The sequence below is a fragment of the Erinaceus europaeus genome, chromosome 2, assembly GCF_950295315.1.
Source record: "Erinaceus europaeus chromosome 2, mEriEur2.1, whole genome shotgun sequence".
NCBI lineage: Eukaryota > Metazoa > Chordata > Mammalia > Eulipotyphla > Erinaceidae > Erinaceus > Erinaceus europaeus.
In genome coordinates, this window is record NC_080163.1 from 140,157,207 (window position 1) to 140,170,167 (window position 12,961).

General features: G+C 44.2%; 1 protein-coding gene and 1 non-coding gene across 4 annotated transcripts in view; both read left to right on the forward strand.

Moving 5' to 3' along the window:
* The first annotated feature begins 1,740 nt into the window (after window positions 1-1,740).
* Window positions 1,741-12,961, forward strand: part of GFOD2 (Gfo/Idh/MocA-like oxidoreductase domain containing 2) — a 28,336-nt gene continuing 17,115 nt past the window's right edge. The window contains exon 1 of one of the 3 annotated variants that reach the window (XM_007517724.3): window positions 1,741-1,913. The gene's annotated coding sequence lies outside the window, so the exon portion shown is untranslated. Of the gene's footprint in view, window positions 1,914-2,498; window positions 2,521-8,640; window positions 8,744-12,961 lie in introns of those variants that run through there. The other 2 variants (XM_060185300.1, XM_060185301.1) reach the window with 2 other exon arrangements.
* LOC132537297 (U6 spliceosomal RNA) lies at window positions 11,131-11,232 on the forward strand. Its single transcript, XR_009548754.1, has one exon. It is a non-coding gene; the product is annotated as a U6 spliceosomal RNA (small nuclear RNA).

The window sequence follows — 12,961 nt, forward strand, 5'->3', positions numbered from 1 at the left end:
GTCTGCAGGTGTCTATATTTTCTCCCTCTTTGTCTTCCCCTCCTCTCTCGACTTCTTTCTGTCCTATCCAACAATGACAGCAATAATTACAACAATGATAAACAAGGACTACAAAAAGGGGGGGGGGGAAGCTTCCAGGGGGAGTCAGGCAGTAGCACAGCAGATAAAACGCACGTGGTGAAAAGCACAAGGGCCAGCTTAAGGATCCCGGTTCGAGTCCCGGCTCCCCACCTGCTGGGGAGTCGCTCTGAAGGTGTCTATCTTTCCCCCTCTCTGTCTTCCCCTCCTCCATTTCTTTCTGTCCTATCCAACAGCGATGACATCAATAAAACAACAAAGGCAACAAAAGGGAACAAAAAAGACTTTTCAAAAAAAAAGGCCTCCAGGAGCAGTAAATTTGTAGTGCAGGCACCGAACCCAGCAATAACCCTGGTTGCAAAAAAAAAAAAAAAAAGGCTGGAAGGTGGATAAAATGTTGGACTCTCAAGTATGAGGCCCTGAGTTTGATCTTCAGTGGCACATGTACCAAAAGGATGTCTAGGTCTCTTTCTCTCCTATTCCTCTCGTAAATAAAATAAAAAATGGTTAAGTTAGAAACGTCATAGAGGTGCAGGAGGTGGCGCAGTGGATAAGGCTTTGGACTCTCAAGCATGAGGTCCCAAGTTCAAGAGTTTAACCCCCGGCAGCACATGTACCAGAGTGATGTCTGGTTCTTTCTCTCTCTCTCTCCTATCATTTCTCGTGAATAAATAAATAAATAAATGAGCAGTATCAATACATTAAAAAAAAAAAACGTCATAGAAAAGAAAAAGCACATTTTCATTTTAACTCGGCTTCCTTTCTGCCCAGCTGTTCAGAATCCAGGATAACAACGTCATGCTGATGGGGGGGTGAAGTCATAATTTCTCATCATTAACAAAGTTAGCAGAGGCAGAAAGTCACGCTACTCAGGTCTCAGGGGCCACTGCCTCAGGTCAATTCACAAGCTCTGTCCATGGGTGTCCAGGCTCACTAGGACACCGAGCAGGGGGGCTCCCCAGGCAGAAATAACTCGCCAATCACACATCTCCAACATAAACTGTTTTAGTGGATAGTCTGGTGAACCAAGGGGCAGTCTTGTTACTTGGAGGGTAGGTGAGAAGCCCGATAATGAGATCAAGGAGACTGAAAGCAACGAGTCCTAAAAGCACTGAATATGTAAGGAACAACCACAGAACACTCAAGAGGAAAAGGAACCCAGACTTGAGAAAAACTGAACAGAGAGCTAGTGTTCTGCAACGACGTCGGTCTAACACCTGAGGTCCCTTCACTCCCAGACAACCAAGGCTCACCGCTGTTTCCAGAACCTCTTCGCTCTTGACTTCCAGAAAGCAAACCCTAAAGAAGCTGAGGGTGATGGCGGTGGGGAGGTAGATAGCATAATGGTTTGCCTGAGGCTCCAAAGTCCCAGGTTCAACCCTTCTCACCACCATAAGCCAGAGCTGAACAGAGCTCTGGGAAAAAATCATGACAGAGATAGATTCGATAAAATGATTTTAAAAGAGAATTTGAGATTGGAAGGCCGCCTCCACCGCCGGAAATAAATGGCCAAGAGTGCAATCCGACCCCTTCACGGCCTACCCAGCGCGTTGAGCATGCGCAGTTCTCAGTCCTGGCCCTGCCCCGCGCGGCTCCACCTCCACCAAGGAGCATGCGCAGACCCGCCGCCGGCTCGTCCCTCCCTTCCCAGAGCCCCGGGTTCCTTAGAAACCGAGGGGCGCGTTCCCAGTGGCGGCGCGCTGGGCTCTGCGCCCGCGCGTTCCCGTTCGCCTCCTTCTCGGCGGGCTGGCTGTGGGGTGCGGGCTGCGGCCGGGACACGTCCCGACTCCTCTTTAATGTAGTGCGGCGCCGGGTGGGCGATGCCGGAGTGCCAGGTGAGGGGCGGCCAGCAGCGGCCGGGAAGGATGAAGGGGGGACGGCGCGGCCAGAGCGGGTGCTGCCGGGCCTCGTCTACCAGCCGGCGCCGGGCCGGGGGCGGAGACGCGCGGCGCCGGGCTGGAGCGGCCCCTCGGCTGCCAGTTCTCGCGCGGAGCCGGGGGTCTCCCCGGAGCTCGCCCTCCCCGCCTCAGACATCCGGGCTGCTAGTGTGGCGGTAGGTGGCGGAGCCTGGCCCGTCCCGGCTCGGGATGCGGGAACCCGGCTGCCCCGGCTGGTGCGGGACGCAGCCGCCACCACCTGCACCCGGAGTTACACCGCTGTCGGGGGGCGGCGGGGGGAACTATGAGGTGCGGGAGCCGCAGACAAAGGGCTCGTGGGACAGCCGGCCCACCCCCTCTGCAGAGTCCGAATGAGATGGGACTTTGGGTGGATTTCAGCATTTCAGGAAAGAGGGTGTGCAAGTAGCAGGTGAGGCAAGAGAGCACCCAGAAGGTTCTCACGGCAGACCCCCTCTCCCCCAGTCCCTTCCTGCCCTGCCCTGTCTGTCCTCGCGACCCTGGCCTGCCTTTGAAGCTCCAGATGAAGTGACATGCGACACAAAAGGTGCTGTGAGCTCTTGCCATCCAAGCAGTGCCACTTACGAATGGTGGGCAAGGAAGAAGGGGCGGGGAGGTCAGAGCTCCCGAATGGTTGTGCGAGTTTTCCTCTGCCCTCTGCAGCCGAATCCGAAGAGCAGGCAGGACAGGAATAAAAAAGTTTTAAAGCTGCATTCATTGGTGAGATACCAAAGAAGGTGATAAATCGTCTTCTTTAAGGCTCATTGTTCCCATAGTGTCAGCGTTAAGGGCAAGGCATTTGATTGAGAAAGAACATGTGCCCCTTTTGAGTATTCCCTAGCCAGGTCAGACACCACCCAGAGGATCTTTGTAAGCTGCCTGGCACAAAGGCCCTACTAGGAAAAGCTCCTAGTGCTCTGATCCTTCAGTTGAAGAACTGTGTACATTGAAATGCTGTTATTGTGATAAGAAGAGATAGGGGGGAGATGGTTGTATTCAAGGATGAAGAAGTTAGATTGACCCTTGATAAGAAAGTCATTTCCTTCTGAAAAAACTACCCCAAGGAACAAGAGTTTTAAGGCCATCCACCTTAAAGAATATGTGTGTGTAGGGGAGAATACTATTTGGACATTAGAAATGTAGAGCATCTGACGACGGGAACAAGAGGTGGAAAAAATTAGCAACATTTCATTCAGTGAAACCTCCAATGTACAAGTAAAGAACCTGTTGTGAGAGGTTTTTCTCTTACCACCTGGCTGTCCTACTTTTCCTATGGAAAAAAAATTGGTCTGGGTCTGATCAGTTATTTTTATTTGGCAGACTTTTTTTTTTTTTTTTTTTAGAATTTTGGTTTTTTAATAATACAAGAATCCACTATTAGTAGGATTAGCAGTGAGGGAAAAAGCCCCCCCAAAAAAAGATATTGTAGTATGAGGAATATTAGTGTGTAATTTTTAAGAGATTATCACTGATTCCAATTACCAGTTTGTTGGCATAAAGGAGTGCTTGATAAAACTAATTTTTAATGTATATTGTACTTTGTGATACTCCCCCCCTTCAGTCATAGAAGATATATTGAAAGTATAATGTTAATTGGTCAAATTATAGAAACAAAGCATCTTCCTAGATAAATCAGTGCTAGACTATAACTATGGGTATTGTGACTATGTATTTTATTGACTTTCCTTGTATCTGGAAATATTTTGTATAAACATCTTAAGACATATAAAGCATTGTCAGAAGATTATGCAATTTGTGGAGAAAAATAGCACAACGAAATCTCATCAGGAAAACTTCATGAAAATTATTGTATTTTGTGTAGAAACCTTTACTACAGGTAAAGGTTTGACCCACATAAAAGACCAAAATCAAAGTAGGGAAGCAATTACTGTCTGCAGAACTGAATGGAGTGTGGGAGGGTACTGCTGGAGAAGGCACTGCTTAAATGTGGTGAATATGTTCATGGATTTGTGTGTGTGGTTTTGGGTTTTTTTTTTCCCCCCTCAGCTCTTGAATTACAAAGATACTTTTTTTTCAGAGGAGCAAAATGAACTTAAAGGCTTTCATAGTGATTTTTTTTCTCCCTTTGCTGTGGTAATGAAACCTCTGACAAATAATTACTTAACACCTAACCATTTACCCAAGACAGCTGAGGGCAGTTATCAAATCTGGCCTGTAATATAATAATCAACAGTATTTAACAAGCCAAAGTACCAGATAAACCAGTCATGCTAACAGATCTACTTTCACTGAACTGATTTTGTTGCTATGCAGTAAAAGAACAAATGAAATGTGGTTACTATGTCATCTGGTGTTAGAAGCTGCTTTGTAGACATTTGTTCAGAAGATGTAAGAGTAAGAGAGACCACTAACTTAGAAGAGCCTTTGTGATGCCTGACAAGTCACTCATATTTATTATAGTAGGAGGTTTGGGTCCAGAAATGGCAGTGGATAAAGCATGAGGTATCCCATCTGCCAGAGTGATGCTCTGGTTTTCTATCTTCCTCATGGTAAGTAAATAAATAGATCTTGGGTGGTCGGGAGGTGGCAGAGTGGATTAAATGCTGCACTCTGAGTCATGTGGTCCTAAGTTTGATCCCTGGCATATGTGCCAGAGTGATACTCTGGTTCTGTCTCACTGATTCTTATAAATAAGTAAATATTTAGGTGGGGGAAATAGCATAATGGTTTGCAAAGATAATCTTTTGCCTAAGACTCCAAAGTCCCAGGTTCAGTCCCCTGCACCACCATAAGCCAGAGCTCTGGTAAAAAGAAAAATAAATAAAACAAAAATAATAATATAAAATAAATAATTTTTTATTTATTTATCTTTTAAACCAGAGCACTGCTCAGCTCTGTTTTATGTTGGTATGGGGATCGAACCTGGGACTTTGGAGCCTCAAGCATGAGAGCCTCTTTGCATAACCATTATGCTATCTACCCCTGCCCAATAAATAAATCTTTAAAAAAGAAATATTATGCGGTGGTGCATCTGGTTTCTTTTTCTCTTTTTATCTTATTTTTACCAGAGCACTGCTCAGCTCTAGCAGATGGTGGTGTGGGGGATTGAACCTGGGAGCATTGGGCATGAAAGTTTCTTTGCATAACTGTTATGCTATCTACCTACACCTGTGGCACACCTGATTAAGCAGTGCTCAGGGAACCAAGTTCAAGCCCCCAGTCCTCACCTACAGAGAGGAAGCTTCCTGAGCAATGAAGCAATGCTACAGGTGTCTCTCTTTTCTCCCTCTCTATCTCTGCTTCCCCCTCAACTTTCTTCTGTCTCCTCTAAATAAATAAATATTTTTAAAATTGTAAAGAAATAGTAACATAGTAGGAGGTTTAATTCAAGGATAAGTCCACTATTGGAATTTGATAGGACGTAGGGGAAAAATGGGAGATTTTGCTGTTTTGGGGGATTCCTATACAGATAATTATTATTTATATACACAAAAGTATCATAGTATTTTATTTGTCATCACAGTACTTCACTGCTCTAGGTTGACATTTTTCCAAATAGAGAGATAGAAAGAAAAATACCACAACACCAAAGCTTCCTTCAGTACAGTGGGGACCATATTTGAAACTGCGTCTCAAACATGTCAAAGCAGGAGCACTATCCAGGTGAGCTATCTTGCTGGGCCAAAAGTATCAGTTTTGGTAACCTGAGAAGTGGTATAGTGGATAGTCTTGGATTCTGAAGCATGTTTGATCCCTGCTATCATATATGCTCAGGTTCTGTCTTTCCCTCTGCTTTTCTCATTAATAAGTAAGTCTTTTTTAAAAAAAAAAATCAGCTTTGGGGGCCAGGCACAGTGGGTTAAGTGCACATGGCGCCAAGCGCAAGGACTGTGCAAGGGTCCTGGTTAAAGGCCCCAGCTCCCCTCCTGTAGTGAAGTAGGTCTGCAGGTGTCTATCTTTCTCTTACCTTCTCTGTTTTCCCCACCTCTCTCAATTTCTCTCTGTCCTGTCCAACAACAGTGACAACAATAAAAATAACAACAACAAGGGCAACAAAATGGGAAAAATGGCCACAGGAGGAGTTGATTCATGGTACAGACAACGAGCCCCAGCAGTAACCCTGGAGGCAAAATATATATATATATCAGCTTTATATTAGTAAACTTCAGGAGATTCTGCAAGCTCAGATTGCTTGAAAAACCTAGAAACTAATTATTTTTAAAAGTTAGGCCTGAAAGATACTTGAAATAAGTTTAGGATTGAAAGTCAGAATTAGGGGATTCAGGCAGTAGCGCAATCAGTTAAGACCAGCGTATAGATCCCAGTTGGAGACCCCAGCTTCCCACCTACAGGGGGCGTCGCTTCACAGGAGGTGAAGAAGGTGTTCAGGTGTCTGTCTTTCTCTCCCCCTCCTCTCACCATTTCACTCTATCCTAACAACAATGACATCAATAACAATAACTACAACAACAATAAAAAAGAAGGGGAGTCAGAATTACAAGAGATACTGAGAAAAGCTTCAAAACAAGACTTCCCATGCGGGAGTCAGACAGCAGCAGAAGGGACTGGCTTAAGGACCAGTTCAAGCCCCCGGCTCCCCACCTGAAGGGGAGTCACTTCACAAGCGGTGAAGCAGGTTTGCAGGTGTCTATCTTTCTCTCCTCTCTCCATTTCTGTCTGTCCTATCTAACAATGACGACAACAATAACTACAAAAAAAAAAAAAAAGGGCAACAAAAGGGAATAAATAAAATAAAAAAAGACTTTCTACGTTCTAGTATTTACTTAGGAATTAGTGACTAAGTCAGGAATGAGTTTACTAGAGTTCTTTTTTTTTTCTTTAAAGATTTTATTTATTTATTAGATAGGAGGAGAGAGAGAAAGTACCAGACATCACTCTGGTACATGTGCTGCCGGGGATTGAACTCAGGACCTCATGCTTGAGAGAGAATGCTTTATCCACTGCGCCACCTCCCGGACCCCTAGAGTTCTATCTCTTCAAACTAAGGTGTGAAAAATGGAGCAGATATTTCTATTTTATTGTGATGGAAACGAACATTTAGAAAACATGGATTGGGGCTGTGTGGTGGCACATCTGATTGAGTGTACACTTCACAGTGCACAAGGACCTGGGTTCAAGCCCCACCTACAGGGGGAAGCTTCATGAGACATGAGCAGGTGTCTCACCCTTTTCTCTCAATTGCTCTCTCTCTCTCTCTCTCCCTCTCTCTCTCTGTCTCTCTCTCTCTCTCTATATATATATATATATATATACATATATATATATAATAAAATAATAAAAACTTAAAAAGCAAAGTGGGGGGAGAGGACAGTAAGTGGCACAGTGGGTCGAATACCAGAATTGCATGTATGAGGAGCCCTAGATCACATATACCAGAGTGATACTCTGGTTCTCTCTTTCTCTCTCTTTTAATTTCTTTATTGGGGGATTAATGTTTTACAGTCGACAGTAAATACAATAGTTTGTACATGGATAACATTTCTCAGTTTTCCACATGGTTCTCTCTCTCTCTCTCTCTTTTTCTTTTAACCAGAACACTGTTCAGCTCTGGCTTATGGTGGTGTCGGGATTGAACCTGGGACTTTGGAGTCTCAGGCCTGAGAGTCTGTTTGCATAACCATTATGCTATCTACCCTCCGCCCCCTCTCCCTTTTAAAATATATTTTTAAAATACTTATTTATTTCCTTTTGTTGCCCTTGTTATTTTATTGTTGTAGTGATTGTTGTTGTTGATGTTGTTGTTGGATAGGACAGAGAAATGGAGAGAGGAGGGTAAGACAGAGGGGGAGAGAAAGATAAGACACCTGCAGACCTGCTTCACCACCTGTGAAGCGACTCCCCTGCAGGTGGGTGTCGGGCTAGCTTCGCAATCTCCCGACAGGTGGGGAGCCGGGGACTTGAACCCGGATTCTCATGCCGGTCTTTGCGCTTTGCGCCACGTGCGCTTAACCTTTTTTTTTTTTTTTTCCCCCTCTAGGGTTATTGCTGGGCTCGGTGCCTGCACCATGAATCCACCCCTCCTGGAGGCCATTTTTTCCCCTTTTTTGTTGCCCTTGTTGTAGCCTCGTTGTGGTTATTATTGCCATTGTTGATGTTGTTTGTTGCTGGATAGGACAGAGAGAAATGGAGAGAGGAGGGGAAGACAGAGAGGGGGAGAGAGAGATAACCGGGGGCTTGAACCAGGACCCTTACGCCGGTCCCTGCGCTTTGCGCCATATGCGCTTAACCCACTGCGCCACCGTCCAACCCCCGCGCTTAACCTTCTGCGTTACCGCCCGACTCCTGGTTCTCTCTTTTTATTTATTTATTTATTTATTATTGAATAGACACAGAAGTTGGGTGGGGGGCCCTGTAGGTGGCGACCCAGGACTTGAACCCAGGTTCTTGGACACTGTGGTATGCGCATTTAACCAGGTGCACCACTGCCTGCCCCGCCCCCTTTAATAAATAACTAAATGTAAGAAGAAAGGGAAGGAAGGACAGACTTTTTAAAAAGAAGAAAGAAAAGGGAAGAAAGCCAGCAAGGTAGCCTATGTGGATAGTGCTCTTGCTTTGTCAAACAGACAACCTAGGATCCAGCCCAGTCCCTACCGCACTGAAGGAAGCTTCCATTAATGGGCTACATTTCCCTCAATCCTAATCTGCCTCTCTGTCTCTTGTCTGCAAAAAATTAGCCTGGAGCAGTGAAGCCACAGTGACAACAGCACAAATCAGAAAAGAGAAATCAGTGTGGAACTGCTAATCACAAATTTAAATAACAGCTGGACAGGAAAGAAGGAAGGAAATAAGTGAGTGTACCTACAGTACTTAAATCAAACCTCGTCTTTACTTGCTTATTTATTTTATAGTTCCTGTTCTTAGAACAATAATTTCAGTTGGTGCCTTTGAGTACTAACTATCAATTCTCAAAAGTAGCCAATGACAAAATGCTACTTTTTGACACTCAGAATATTCTGAGATATATTGGGAGGTGGGGGTGGGGGTGTTTGCTCACATTTCTTTCTGTCTCTCAGAGCCACTCTCCAAAGCTTCTGTAAGCATTTCTTTCCAAGTGGTACCATGGATTTGAAATTATAGCTATAAGGAACCAGGGACTTGATACTGAATGAGTCTTCCTTTATGACCTGAAATAACTGCTCAAATTGTTAGCTCTCTGTTTTGAATGAAAATAGATTACTACACAGGGTGAGCTATAGCATAATGGTTATGCAAAGAGACTTTCATGCCTGAGGTTCTCAAGTCCCGGGATCAACCAGAGCTGAGCAGTGCTCTAGTAAAAAAAGAAAAAAGAAAATAGATTACACAAAAATGGAACCAGAAAATACCGCCACTTTGAGACTTACGGCATTACTTTACAACCTCAATTTTTTTTTTACTTTTATGTTATTTATTTATTTATTTATTTATTGGATAGAGACAGCCTGAAATTGAGAGGGAAGGGGGTGATAGAGAGGGAAAGAGACATCTGCAGCACTGCTTCACCACTCACAAAGCTTTCCCCCTGCAGATGAGGACTGGGGGCTCGAACCCAGGTCCTTACACGTTGTAGCATGTGTGCTCAACCAGGTGCGCCACCACCCAGCCCCCCAACCTCAATCTTTTTATTTTACTTATTATGTTGTTAGGATTTGACACCAACACAATCCCACTGCTCTCAGCAAACTTTTTTCCGTTTTTTTTTTTCTTTCCCTCCAGGGTTATTGCTGGGCTCGGTGCCTGCACTATGAATCCACTGCTCCTGGAGGCCATTTTTTCCCCTTTTTTGTTGCCCTTGTTGTTGTAGCCTCGTTGTGGTTATTATTATTGCCATTGTTGATGTTGTTCGTTGTTGTTGGATAGGACAGAGAGAAATGGAGAGAGGAGGGGAAGACAGAGATGGGGAGAGAAAGATAGACACCTGCAGACCTGCTTCACCACCTGTGAAGCGACTCCCCTGCAGGTGGGGAGCCGGGGGGCTCAAACCGGGATCTTTACTCCGGTCCCTGCACTTTGCGCCACCACCCAACCCCCCCTTTTTTCCGTTTTTTTCCAGATAGTGAGAAAGAGAGGAGAGAGAACATGGCACAGCTCGCTAGCTTGTGAAGCTTTCCACTTTATGTGGTTCTTCTATGTGGTGGCCAGGGGCTCAAACCCAGTCTTTGTTCATGGTAAAGTGTGCATTTGTTCCAGTGACTGCATCCTGATGTCTCCCCGTGACCCTCCCAACCCCACCTTTTTTTTTTTTTTTCCATGAGAGAAACCAGAACACTGTTCAACTCAGGCATATGGTGGTGCTAAAGATTAAACCTGCTATCTCTAGAGGTATCTCAGGTATGAACGTCTGGTGGGCTAACTCTGTGGTAGCTCCCCAGCCCTTCCAAATCTTTACTATTTACTTTCACAGTTGTATTTTTCTTTGACTGATAACCTGAGACAGACTATGAACTTATGAACCATAAAACCTTAATCTATATAATTCATAATGAAAACAATGGAAAAATAACATAAACGGGGTCGGGTGCTAGCACAATGAGTTAAGTGCACATGGCACTTAGTGCAAGTACTGGCATAAGGATCATGGTTGGAGAGTCGGGCTCCACACCTGTGTGTGTGGGGGGAGTCACTTCACAAATGGTGAAGCAGGTCTGTAGCTGTCTTATCTTTCTCTCCCCCTCTGTCTTCCCCTCCTCTCTCCATTTCTCTCTGTCCTATCCAACAACAATGACATCAATAACAACAATAATAACCACAACAGCAACAAAAAAACCCCAAGAGCAACAAAAGGGGAAAATAGCCTTCAAGAGCAGTGGATTTATGGTGCAGACACCATACCACAGTGATAACCCTGGAGGCAGAAGAAAAAAAAAAACTCATCAAAGTAGTGAAGAAGGAAAAAAAAAAACACAAAATACAAAATTTGATTCTAAGTGCATAGGACAAATGTAAAGACTTAGCCACCAAAACAAAACATAATGCACAGTAGGTGGCTCAGCAGATAAAGAAAGCATTGAACTCTCAAGTATGAGAGACTCAAATTCCCAGCATTGCATGTGCTAGAGTGATGCTCTAGTTTCTGTCTCCAAATAAGTAAATAAATACTGTTTAAAAGAACACACAGTTGCAAACCCTCTGAAAATTCTCTCTGTGAGCCCTTATTTCTTTTCACTTTATAACTGTACTTAAACTGATAGGATTCTTACTTTAACAGCACATATACTAAAATTGGAAAGATAGAGAAAAATGATCATGGTCCCTGCACAAGGATGACATGCAAATTCATGAAGTGTTCCAATGTAAAAAAATAAAATAAAATAAAAATGATTGACCTTGGAGGTGGTACAATGGCTAGAACATTGGACTTAAAAGCATGAGGTCCCAAATTCAGCCCTGGCACCACGTATGCCAAAGTGATGCTCTGGCCTGTGTTTTACACACAGCCCCACCATTAATAAATGAATCTTTTTTTTAAAAAAAATTTATTTGTTCCCTTTTGTTGACTTTGTTTTATTGTTGTAGTTATTATTGTCGTTGTTGGATAGAACAGAGAGAAATGGAGAGAGGAGGGGAAGACAGAGAGGGGGAGAGAAAGACACCTGCAGACCTGCTTCACCACTTGTGAAGCGATTCCGCTGCAGGTGGGGAGCCAGGGTTCGAACCGGGATCCTTACGCGGGTCCTTGCTACTGCCCGACTCCCATAGATGAATCTTTAAAGAGGGAAGGAGTCGGCTGTAGCGCAGCAGGTTAAGTGCAGGTGGTGCAAAGCGCAAGGACCCGCGTAAGGATCCCGTTTTGAGCACCCAGCTCCCCATCTGCAGGGGAGTCGCTTCACAGGTGGTGAAGCAGGTCTGCAGGTGTCTCTCTTTCTCTCCCCCTCTCTGTCTTCCCCTCCTTTCTCCATCTCTCTGTCCTATCCAACAACGGCATTAATAACTACAACAATAAAATAACAAGGGCAACAAAAGGGGATAAATAAATATAAAGAAAATAAAAAAATAGCTTTTTTCCCAAGAGGAGAGTACAGATATCCATTTAGAAGGTGGAAAACAAACTTCAGCAAGTTAGATTTGTATATTAAGCTTTTATTGTTATAATTGAAAAGCTCATGTTCTTCCTAGGACTGCAGGCAAATCTGAAGTATATAATACACCTCTCTTTAGGGTTGGCTACTTCACATATATCCTATAATCTCAAAGATTTAAAGGCAAAATCAGAGTCTTTGTTACCATGGCTGCCACGGAGAAAGGTCTTTAAACACTGTATTTCTGTGTCCATGCAGTCCTGGGTGTAGCAAAAAAATGAAAATAGAGGTCCAAGGGATCTGGCCTGTGTCATGACTTTGCCCCAACTCAGCTGGTATAATGCTGACTGGCAGTCACAAGTGTTGAAGATTTATTGAGGAAAGGACTCTGATAACTGACATTGAGTCATTAAAGTGTGAGGAGAGCACAGGAGGGGGGTTCATATTTGAGGGAAAAGGTGAGTTCAGATTGAAAGAAGCCTGGTAGGTCATATGGGTGAGGATTCCCTTTTTTCTTTTTTATTTAATTTAAAAAATTTTTAAATTATATTTATTTATTTTCCCTTTTGTTGCCCTTGTTTTTCATTGTTGTTGTAGTTATTGTTATTATTGATGTCGTTGTCGTTAGATAGGACAGAGAGAAATGGAGAGAGGAGGGGAAGACAGAGAGGGCGAGAGTAAGAGAGACACCCGCAGACCTGCTTCACCGCCTGTGAGTCGACTCCCCTGCAGGTAGGGAGTCGGGGCCTTGAACCGGGATCCTTAAGCTTGGTCCTTGGTGCTTCTCGCCACCTGTGCTTAACCCACTATGCTACCGCTCAACTCTCCCTCCCTTTTTTTCTTTTTAACTTTTTTAAATTTTATGTATTATTGGACAGAGACAGAAATTGAGAGGAGAGGGAGAGAGACAGACACCTGCAGCTCTATTTCACCACTCATGAAGCTTTCCCTCTGCAGGTAGGGACCTGGGGCTTGAACCTGGGTCTTTGTGCACTGCAGTGTGTGCGC